Source organism: Pagrus pagrus, assembly GCF_965226575.1.
Source record: "Pagrus pagrus genome assembly, chromosome: 21".
NCBI lineage: Eukaryota > Metazoa > Chordata > Actinopteri > Spariformes > Sparidae > Pagrus > Pagrus pagrus.
In genome coordinates this window covers 9,210,267-9,222,874 of record NC_140208.1, presented here as the reverse complement: position 1 = coordinate 9,222,874, position 12,608 = coordinate 9,210,267, and positions in this window count along the sequence as shown.

The window sequence follows — 12,608 nt, the reverse complement described above, 5'->3', positions numbered from 1 at the left end:
ACGGACATTCCCAGAAAAGTCCACATAAATGCATCAAAGAGGAATTCTGATATATCAAATACTGCAGACAACAACTAGCTAATTTCAATTCAAAGCAGCACATTTCTACTTCTGAGTTCCTTCTGGAAGTTTTATGTTGCTCACCTTGTCCCTCGGGGATAGCCCAGACACCCTGCCAATAAAAAACTCAATTCAGCACTTGCGTCTGCAATCTCAATTTTTCAGTCACTATGCAAAGCTCAGACGAAAGTTGGAATGCAGACTGGTAAATGTCTTCACCCTGGTAGATTCGTACCACACGTCCATCTCTAAAGGTCAGGATCCCATCAACTTGCTGATCTCGCACACCATCTTACACCTTCTTGCAAGGAAGACCCCAAGATACTTGCAGTCCTTTATTTGGACAACAACTCACAAAGAGGCCATCCAACATTTCAGAATAATTGCCTCAGATTGACAGAAGCAGATTCTCATTCTAACTTCCATCTGCGGTGGAAGTCCAATGATCCCATGCGTTGCTGATAAGACGTTGGCAAAAATGAGAAAAGCAATCTGGAGGTCTCCAACAGGAACACTCGCCACTTCTTGGCATTGCCAACATTGGTGTATCCCAACGCCCACTATCAGACTTGTTTTTCTTATCCAAGAACACAATGGAAAGACTAGCGTCAATGGCTCCGAAACCTCATATCCCACGAAGCACCCGGGGGGGACGCAGTCGCAAGCGTTCCTTGAGTCTACTAGTTATTGGCCTGGCCCATTATCCGCACCATATTCAGCTTTTTTCCGTTCCGAGCATCAGTTATCAGTTCGGTATCTCCTTGGTTACTAATTTTTAAAAACGGGTAAATAATTGTACCATTGCATGCCTTGTACTGTATGTACTGTATGTGTTGTATGAGCTGGGATTCAGGCTAAAATATCTGCATTGGTGGGGGAATGTTGTTTCAGGCAACTGTAAAATGATCCAGGAGGTTCATAGACAGTTGATCCAGCTTTTTTGCCAGGGCCTGCTGCATTCGCTCCATTCGAAATGAGAGGATGATGTTATCTACCTCAACTTAGAACACAGGCTCAAAATCCAAGAAAGGTTTATCCAATTTCACTGTATTACAAGAGTCCAACTCAAAGAGAATAGAGATGTAAATTCATCGGTTGTGTGATGTCTTCTGAAGTCAGTGCCAAACAAATATGATTATCAGAGACTAATATCTCAGGTTTCATAAATGTCTGTACCACGGTGTGGAAAACATGTCACACTGCAGTGCAAGTCACCTCACAGTTCCACTGCCGGCTGTCCAGCTGCGAGTCCTTCGACAGAACATTAAGCTGGGTCATCTGAAGCCAGAGCTGCCGGCGACCAGCACTTTCACTGCGTGAGGAGCAGCTAGTGACAAGCCTTGGCGTCGAGATCAATGGCGGAAGCCCACCTGGAGATGGATGATGGGAGTACATTACCACTAATAAGTGTCTGCCACGCTGCAGACGGAGACAGAGCCTTACCTGCTGGCTGCTATCGACTCAGGGGGAGCAGAGGGGAGCAGAGCTGTCCATCCAGATTCCCTCCTCCCTGCTCAGGGGCCTACCAGAGTCCAAGAGAAATGAAAGGATACAGAGGCTTCTACCTGAGGAGGACAAATGCAATGCACGGGCAGCGTCTATGCGAGTTTGGATGTCATTAGCCGTTTAACGTATTATCACATTTTTCATATATTGAATATAAAAAGTAAATCAACCCTGCTATATTTAAAAAGTTTACAATTTTTATAAATGGCACACAGTGATGTACAGCAACTGATACCTTCTAATGTTTGCACAGATCCATGAGTAAAAATGAGAGACGAAGATATTCTCCCGTTAAGTTTTGTGGAAGGAGAAGACTTTCAGCAGCTAATGGCATTTGTTGAGCTGGAGTACAAGCTCCCATCGTGGTGACCAACAACTACGAGGGTGGAGAAGATGTCGGGGGAAGCGCTGTAAAACTGGGTTGATCTACAAGGCGCCAACAAAGTAGCTATTACTTCTGACAGTGGTGTTTAAGATGTGGCACTAACCCTAACCTACCGCTTATATGTTCATTTCTTACTATTGATTGTTTATATAACCACTCAAGACACGCGAGATACAAAATAAAAGACGTAGTTATATGTCTTTATGTATGATGTATTTAGTTATGTGCACTCTCTTGACGTTTGGCTGTGTTAGCAAAGGTGTCAACTTGCCAGTTTTTGATCACAAGCCAAGTCAGCCCATTTTGACAGAGGTTAGGCCTGTAGCATGTTATAGCCAGATTTTCTCTGGTTCAGGTCACGTTAGAACAGCATTACTGTTGAATTGTATGCAACACTTGTGCAAACTGTCGAACAATGCCTGAACATGCATGTTTACGTCAAGACATACGTTTTCACGAAATGACATTTCTTGGGCAAAAACCCCATGGTCAAACTCACGCAAGTTGCGTTAGCCGAAATTCACTATTCCTTATTTGTAAACAAAGATAGCTTGTTAGCCTTAGCTTGCTTTGTAGCTTACAGCTAGGTGGGCTAGCTCGCTGTAGCGTCACCTCTTTGCTGATTTTTGAATAGCTGGGAAATAGGCGGAGTCAAGGGAACAGCCAAGATGGCAACGACTGGCACCACCTACCTTAATCTCCATTCTGGCTCTTCATAAACCTATGGGTGACATCATGTTGGCTCTGTCCACTATTTTTACAGTCAATGTTTAATCCTAAAAATCATGAAATATGGAAACAGCAAATATCTTTAAACAATGATGACAGTGCATGAGGCAGTTCCTTCCTGTCCTTACAACTGACCAGCGGACACGCTCCGAAGCCCACAAACACATCAGCTCTCACAAATCACGTCATGTGCTGTAATCACTAATCACTGTGTCGTCCTAATGAGCCTCTCTAATTGAACATGTGCACATGAATCAAAAATAACAGCTACAAGATTACAATCTGACTCCATTCAACAGCCAATTAGTCACACTGAACCTGTCATCCAAACGTGTTCCCCACACTGTTAATATAGTGGGTAATTTAGGAGCCATGAGCAATGATGCAGCCGTCTCTGAAAGTGAAACTGCACTTGACATTTTCCCTCCAAAACGGAACAAGAATATCTGTTTCAAATATCGACATTTAAGAGAAATTTCAAAGATAGAAGCACTGCCACTCTTACAATCTTTCAATTAAGGGCCGAGTCTTTATTATAAGCTGTCTCTTTTCACTCACAAAGGAGTTTCTGATAATGGCCATTCTGGCATTTATAAGGAAACTGCTCCCAGGGCAGGAGCTACATTTACACACCATCTTGGAGCCTAATTGGGCAAGAAGTGAAGCCCCATTAAAAAAAAATACGCCACAATATAGTATATGCCAAGAGCTGAAACCAAGTACTCCCACGGAGCCCGTCCCATTTAAGTTAGAGGTGGACAAAAGCACTGATGCTGCTATGACAGAATCTTGAGCATTTCAGCTTCATATAGTGGCTGAGCGGCGTCCATTACTGCCTTTTTTTAAACAGGGAATGAGTCCGAAGAATTTGTTTCCATCACATAAAAGACAAATTGCCAAAATACTTTTTGGAAAACTGCAGTATAATAAGATGATAGGCACTGCAATTATCCCTAAAATGACTGCTCTCATAATCACACATTGTTGCATATCACTACAGAAGAATTGCCAACTTCAAGCTCGTCACTTCAGCGACTGTCAACAGTTTCTCCAGCTGTTTTGATATCTTATAATGAGGCTCTGCTGGATGACAACATGACACCTATTCATCTCAAGGTAGACTGCTTCTAATTTCTTTTCCTATTTACTCCCTTGTTCAGCGAAGGTGCTCGTTCTCTCCTGGTTTCTAAACAATAATCCATCCCCGGGCTGCATATCGGTGGCAACACAAGCTATATACGCTACTGTAAACGTGGCGCCTAAACAGTGTTGGCAACGTATGATTCATTTTGTGATCTGAAGATCAATAACCAATTTGAAGATGACCTGGTGGAGAGGTTCCAGATTGCGGGGGCCTGTGCTTCGATGTGCAGCGTAAATCTCGGGTGGTGGATGTGCGTCTAAGGCCTGCCACAGCTCCTGCTCTGGGGAATGATTTATGCCTCGGTGCTGTAACATGTCCCGTAGCGGTCGGGCTCTCGGTGAACGGCCGGGGCTAATTTGAGTGGATTCAGTGAAAGAGGCTGCTGAGTGAATAGTGGGGTAGTTAAGCCAAAGGGTCGGGGTGTTACAGCTAGGGAAAGTGCAGAAAGTAATGATCGGCGCGGAGGACAAACATCTCAACAGTTATTAATCATCAGCTTTATAATCATTGTTAGGGATGAAACAAAATATTGATACAGCAATATATCGCATTGCTTTGTCTTGCGATACGTCATCGATACTCTGGCGCCAAATATCGATATTTTTATTAAAAAACATTTGTGGGGTTTTTAACAAATACCACTGCCTATATGACTTACATTACGTCATGTCTCCTTGTGGTGTTAACTTCAGGAAACTTGGAGAAGTATTTCACAGCTGGGAAGATGGCCCACTGCATAAAACGTGGCTGTCTATGCAGCAGAAAGAGACAGGTAGGGTGCTTTTGAAACTGGTGCTACATGACATGAAACTTTACTTCCCGGGTATAAAATGACCTGTATCTTCCTTATTGTGGGGCCCATTGATCGATTGATACTTAAATGGGGCTAAAATGATTCAGTCTTGCGGCTGTTCTACACATTTCATGGGGGTTGTGATGAGCAAAAAAATATATATCCATCATTTTATAGCCACTTCTTTCACAATGTAAGCTTATGAGAAAAATAGGCTTTTTGGGCTCCAGTGCATCACCTGCTGTAAATTACATGATTTGGCCACTATGTAAAATTGGCTTCAAATCCTAGCGCTCTTCATGGGGGCTTGGTTTTGACAAAGAAGAAAGGGTCATTACGTTACCGAATTTAGTGTAGGTTAACGGCAGATTTTTTGCCCGGCTGGGTCACAACATTTTTTTTCACAAAAGTGTGTGTTGAAGAGGCACTCAGCTAAAACTTTATGTAAATATTTGAGCGTTGTATCATTTCACTTTTAAAACAAACACCGCAGTGCAGTGACTAAATACATAATTCCTGCTTTTGACCTTTTTCGGGCTCTTCTACAGTTACACAGACATCATAATTTCGCAGGTGATTGTCTTACAATCTATCAAGTATTGCAGAATTGCTGTATCATGATACGATTGTTATCACTGGATCTGAGTCGAGATAAACAAAAAGAAAAGGAGGGAGAGAGTGAATGTTCACGACCGGATGCGAGGCGAGAAGGTAAACGGTTGTGCCAGGCCATCATCTTCGGACCAGAGTCAATCATCCACAAAAGCACTGCAAAGAGACAATCACTTAAACGCTCTCCTCACATCGCAGTAACAACCGTTCGTCTGCCCGCGTGGCCTCCCAGTTCAGCATTGAGAGCAGCTCTGAGAGCCGCTTGCGTAAGTGCCAAATATGAGTGGATCCAAGGCGACAGGAGGGAGAAAAGTTAGATGGAAGGAACTCATTAGGAGCGCTGCACTCTCCTCTCAAACCCCATCTCAGCAGTGCGGAGAAATTTGTGAACCGGCCATGAGTTCTGAAGGATATCTTGTAACGCTTGACAAGTGAAAACAACCACCAGGCAGCTAATAGCTATACTGTCATGAAGGCAAATAAAAAGGCATGAGTTTGCATGCATGTAGTCTTTGGGGCTCCGCTCACGTGAGACATGCTTTGCAAAAGGCAATTCCCTCCCTCCCTAAGTTCCCCAACAGATCGGTTCTGCTGCCCGGCCAGATGTGAGATGGAGGGATTGTTGGTTCTAGGAAAAAAAAAGAGGTTGACTGAGGGGACGAGGAGTAAAAAAAAAAAAAGGAAAAAAAGGTGTGCTTCATTACGTTCTCAGCTCCCAGGTGGCCATCTGTCCCAGCAGTATTGTCCCTGTGGAGCAGAGCTGTGTGGGGTGGAGAGGAGATGATCAGAGGCCTACAGAGAGCAACAGCAGCAGCATCATCCAGCCCACAGCTGCCAGTGGCTCCATCGCTCTCACGACTCCGCTAACTAAACCACACGCCATGGAGCAGTGCCCGCTTCCTGAATCCGTCAATTACAGTGACCCATTAAGAGGAACAAACGCAGCTTCAGCAGATGGGAGAACAGAGGTGTGTTCATTCACTGGTTTGGTGAAAGAAGAGACAAATACTGCTGATACTGATGGGAGTTTTTGTGCCTCTGGTCTAAAGAGACTTTTTAAAGTTTTACATAACTTTTACGGATCATTCATATTTCTCCGTGACATTGATATGATTATTTTGTGGTTTGAGGATCAGGTAAAAGTCTTATGATATACTTTGATACTTGTCAAGTGCATCAGGATCATTAGACGTCTTCTTCTTAGCCATCGTTGTCTTGTTCGTCATCTTCTTTGTCTTCTTCATCTTTGTCTTTCTCTTCATCTTCGTCTTCTTTTTCTTCTTAGTTGTCATCTTCTTGTTTCTTCTTGTTTTCTTCTTAGTTTCATCGTCATCTTCTTCTTAGTCATTGTCTTCTTAGTCTGCAGTGTCCTCTTCTTTGTCCTCGTTTTTCTCTTTCCTCTCCTCCTGCAATATCTTTATCGGCTATAATGACATAACAGCCCATTTACGGTTGTTGGGCCCATATTGTGCATCTACTTTAAGTACTCCATGAAATAAACATACAAAGTATACTGGAGGGTTTAAGGGCATTATGCAATACAGAGTCTTCACATGACGCTTTTCAATACATGAACTATTTTTACTATTGGAAATAATGAGACGACAACCTAAACTATAAGAAAAAAAACGAGTTTTGTAACTGTCCTGCTACTACTGGTGAAGCAAACAACACCAGAGGGAACGCACACTGTGATCAACAAACACATTACGCTGCAGAGCTCACAGGGGAGTTTCTTCTTAAATAAACTTAATCCAAGCACCAAGAGATGCTATGAGAAATATGATAGAAGGCATTAAGAACTTAATGGGCCAAACAGCTGTGAGGTAACACTGTATAGCCGCCTCTCACGGGTTTGGCTTGTGCGCTTTCGTGAGCTCATTTGTGTTTATTTACTTCCAGGGGGCTGTGAAGGTAGATGAAGGAGGAGCGGAGAGGAGCCGAGCCGGAGCTGTAAAGTAATGGATCCATCTTTAATGAGCGGCTGGGGACCGCAATATCTGGTGACAGAGAGGGTCCCTCTGCCGAGTCTCTGTCACAGCGGAAAGGCTCATCCTAAATCTCGCTCTTATTGCTACGTGCAGCGCAACAATATCTCACTCCAGAGACAGAACTTCAGGTTTTTATGGGTGCTTGGGTAATTGGAACAGCAGGAGGAAAAAAGGTCTAAAGCGCTTGTCCGTAAAGGAAGTATATTTAAACTAAATGACTGGCGAATTGATATTGGTATTCTCTCTTTACCCGCTCTCTGTTGCCCTCCACTCATTTGTCAATGAGATACGTTTGTGAACCAGCGTCGTTTGGCACTGGAGCGATGGTGTCATCTGAGCTACATGTGTCCTGGTGCAAATAAGCCTGTCAGTTTAGCCACTAGTTCATATGTAACAGACGACAGGACTGAGGGATGGTGGCAGTGCCGCTTTATGGCCCCTCAAACCACAGACAGCTGGGATGGGCACGACAGATAGGCTTTGTCTCCGTATTTTACAATTACCCAACAAAGAGACAGACTATATAGCATTTTTAGCCCCTAAACTGACTCAGAGAAAAATAAGCTGACACAGAGTCAATGTTGCTTTTGCCAGACAAAGACTATAGCATAAAATAACTTTAACTTCCCGCCATCCCACCATTAGTCCATTACTGACTTCCGAAATCAGAATTTTATCATATTTTCATTTGAATAGAGAAAAAAACATCTACGCAATCCCAAAGAGGCGCAAAACCTGATGCGGCTTTACCAGAAAAATGCCAATATTTTCACACAGGCCCTCCACCAAATCACTTAATCTTCTTTAATATATCCTCGTAATTCCAAATTAAGTACTCAGTCGTACGATGTTAAGCAGAGAGCAAAGATAAAAGAATCCATCGAAGCACTTTTCATCTCAATTAGGAGCCGTAAATCCCCCCTGAGTTATGATACTTGCAATCACTTTAGCATGTCTCATTTCTGTTTTGATTAAAAAGGATGTCTCTGTAAAGACTGGAGGGCTTTCACAGATGAAATCCAATTAACATTCAGTAAAAAAAAAGGCCCAGCAGGGATTCACTTTCTAACCAGGAAATCCTCAACCCCCCCTGTGCAGCCTTGCTGGCGAATCAAAACAATGTAATTACAGGAAAACAGACAAATATTAATGTTGCGGCTTTCTTAATTTATCTGTGAAAAACAGTCAAAGAAGCACAAACAGATCAGAGCTCACTCCTTTCACACTCCACGTACACCCTGTCCGACTTCCAGGAGAGAGGGCCGCTGCATTGTGCGCTGCCACCCTAACGGTGACAGCTCCATAACAAGCCCAGTGCACGGCATGAGCCTAGAGGTCCACTCTGCCAAAGCTACTCCGAAAAGCACTAAAGGCACATGCAGACAGCTCCCTCCCCTCTGTGGACACACAGAGTCAACCTGCGACACGTGACAGGCCCTCGCCCCGAGCCGCTCGCTTCTGATATTCCCCACAGTGCACTGTCACAAAGTCCTCACACACATGCAGCGAGCAACATGTCAAGCTCTCTGAGGCTTGAGGTTCCCCTCGCCGAGTATTGACCACGAAATTATTGGACTGCTTTATTGCTGGAATGTAACTAAGTACATCTACTTAATGTACAATTGAGGTAACTGCCCATTTTCTGCTTCTTTATACCTCTACTTCACTACATTTTGGGAGCCGGTGCTTACACACTGATGCAACACTAATTATAATCTTGTGATGAGTATTTTTCTAATATGGAACATTCTGCATAATGACTGCTTCCTGCCGGCGCTACTCGCTGCTCCTCTACACACAGGGAGAGCTGACGGTCATCTACCGCAGGTAAAGACGCTGACGAGGGATAAGTACCTCATACAACCCCACTTCAAAAGACCAGAACTATCCCTTTAATTCCAGACCAGTCATTCAAACTGCTTGTTTGTTCGACCAGCAGTCCAAAACCCAAAGTTCAATGACACAAAACAGAAGAAAGCAACAAATCCTCACATTTCAGGAAGATGGAACCAGTCACGCCATAATCGATTGAGTGATTTTCTGACACCTGACTAATGAATTAATTGACCAGTGGTTTCAGCTCCACATCTGATGAAGTAAAACACACTCAAACTTATTTGCTTGACTTTTGTTTTTTCTCCCGGTTAATGACATGTCGACATGTGTTGGATCCTAATAATATCCTGAAAATGATCAAGGCAAAACGCCAGTAAAACGTCTCCTTTGAAATGTGAGGGAAGCATCTGTCTCTGGCACCTTTGAAACCCGGAGAGAGACATCTGCCTGATGTGGTATCATGCCCAAAGCGCTCTGCGATCAACACGTATGTAAACATCGATACATATTCTTACATGTAGCCCTCTGCAGATGATGATGTAATTTAAAACATTTTTTTTTTTTAAATCAAAAACTCAACATGTGTTTCGTTATTCCCTAATAAGCTTCCTGTAGCACTGTGAAATCTTTGCCAGGGAACTGATAAATATATTTTTCTCTTTTTGAAATTATGATTGGTCCTGTGTGGACTCGGAACAGATGGTGTTATCTACCTCGTGGGTGGAAGGAGCAACAAGTGTGCAATTAAAGGCCTGAAGAGGTGCCTCCGAGTTCAAAACAGACAAACTCGGAAAAGTAAACCAAGTCGGCCACATACCGCAAGATTAAAAACTTCATATCCGGCGCATTTAAAGTTAAATTTGGACGTCTCGAATGCTAATGCATGGTAAAATGAAATCGGCAGGCATGCATGAAAGCTAATGAACAGTTCATGCGATTTTAAGTGGTCAGCAATATGTGGACTGTCCCTAAATTAACAGCGCTTGCACACACACACTTAGAGGCAATCATCTTTTCACAATTGCCTATCCAGCTGTTTTTTTCCCCACTAAATATGCTGAGGTTGGAAGTTTAACAAAGAAAAACAGTGTTTAAGAACTCAAATGAGCGTAAATGACACAAGTTGTAAGTCATCTTTTGCCGGGCCGCTCGCCTTACTCTTCTGCGAGAGCGACGATGGCCTCGCTCCATCTTTCATTCAAGCTGAGTCAGTATCAATCACATGACACTCCAATGATAGATAGGCAATCTAATAACACTAGGAGCAAAAAATAACTTCACTCACTCAATCCTTGACCTTACGGAGCGAGCAGTCAGTTTGGTTAAAAGCTACAGCTATCACATAAAAATGGATTTTTCCTCTTTTGGATCAATTGCAGTGGAAACATTTGAACTAAAATGGCCACAGAAAGCTGTCACTAATAAATAATTGCTGTTGGATTTACACAGCGCCGCCCTCCGCCTCCTCAAGAGCGGCCCATATTTAAGTGGCTTTTTTTGACTGCCGGCTATTTAGATCGAGGAAAAGACAATGCAAGCAGGTTTTTTTCGGAGCGGTGAAGGAACTGCCTTTGGAAGAGGAACCATCTCAGCATGTGTAGAGCCGGAGGAGAGACACAATTACCATCAAACGATGGCGGCAGTGACACCGCTGAGGCGCCACGCAGGACACAGAGGAAGTGGTGAAACATTTAGGTCACGCCGAGTTCAAACATGCTCACAGCTGCAGCAGGGAGAGTTGAAGACATTTACAGACGCAGCAAGATTTGCTAATCGTGATGGCACAAAATTGATTTAGCAGAAGAGCGGTGTTTAAAGAACATGAGCATGACAAGGCAAACATCCTGTCTGCAAAGGAGTATTAGAAATACTGATGGCTGTGTGGCAGATTATTGTCATTAATCTCAGTGATTCTTCTTCTAATAATAGCAATGATTAGTATTTAGCGGTCGGGGCAGGAGTTCTTCCTACAAGCACATTCTTGTTTCATGTGTTTTTCTGACTTTTGGAAGCAAGATTTGATTTCTAAGGGATATTGGGCTGAGGTCAGACCCCGTAATTGAGACTTGGGTGCCCCAAAAGAGGTAAAAGCAACAGGGTTGAAACATTGCCGGCTAACTTCCGGTTTAGCTCCCAGCTAACTTGAATGGGGATGAAATAATTTATTCGTGCGGCTCTTCTAGACTTTTGAAATGTTATTGGACCGAATCAAGGACGTTATATTACATCCGAACGGCTCCAGTTTGCAACGGTGAAACGAGTCATTTCACTGGGGTTGTGGTGCTCAACAAAGACGCTTCTTTCACAATGTAAGCTCATGTAAGCCACTTCAAAAACTGGCTTCAAGTCCTGGAGCTCTTCCTGGAGGCTTGTAGCTGACCTCTCAACCCTAGCATTAAAATGGTTAATTCCCATAAAAGACAAAAAAAGAGCTGCTAGCTAATAAGTTACAGTATCCATAATGTAATGGATTTATCATAATCTATAGGTTGCAGATATCATCTTAAACAATGGGAAAATCAACAGGTAATAATTCTAACCTTTGCCCTGATGTTAAACTAATGAACCCACATTTTAAAACTTTGTTTTTTGTCTCGTTTGACGTTAGAATTAATGACTTTTGCGTGTCAGCTATCTCTGCTAGCACCAACAGTGTACAATAGTAATAATTCATGACTTATGTTCCAAGATTAGACTCAATTGCAAATAAGCCGCATCCCACAAGCACTCCAACGCCCCAGGTGTACTGTATATGTGCAGCATCCATCTTTTTTTTTACATAAAATAAGATTCTTATCATGGGAAGGACAAAGTATGAATAATTAGCAAAAGGGAGCTCATGACAACGAATCCTATTTTTGTCTTATATCTTCCGTCCAAACAAATGTAAGCCACAGCTCCGAGGGTTTCATCAAACATATCAATATTCAGCTGATAATGCCTTTAATCTTTGGCCAAGAGAGCCTCGCAGAACTCCTCCAAACACTACAGGGAGTTTCCACTAATGATCAAAAAATGACAAGGAAATGCGAAGTAAATAGCTTATAATGAATTTAAATAGGTCTCCCCATTTATAATACAGCACCCTACATTATCAGAGTTGACCTTCTTGGATGGAAACAAAGCAAAAGTGGAAATATTAGATGGCAACGTCTTTCCAAATTCAGAGAGAATCTAATGAGGAACTGTTTGATGCATTTTAGTTGCTCTCTGAGGTCTATTGATAATTCATACAGTAGAATAAGAAAACTTGGCATTACTGTGGTGCTGTATGTGTACGATAATTCAAATGTAGATAAATAGTGGCGGTGATGCGTCAAAGTGTGATCATGTTTGAAAGACTAAACCGTGTTTGTGTCTTTATAACAGATGGTAGCCAAAAGGTCAAAGAAACACATGGGGCTCACTGCAGAGGGATCAATCCAGTAGGATACCTCTGTGTGTATGGTGGATCCCCTCGGGTGAGACGGCACCAAAGGCTTTTTTTGAACTCTGCAGGCTACAAAGAGAGACCCCCTGCTTCAAGTCCTGATTCCATGGAGGGAGACAGCG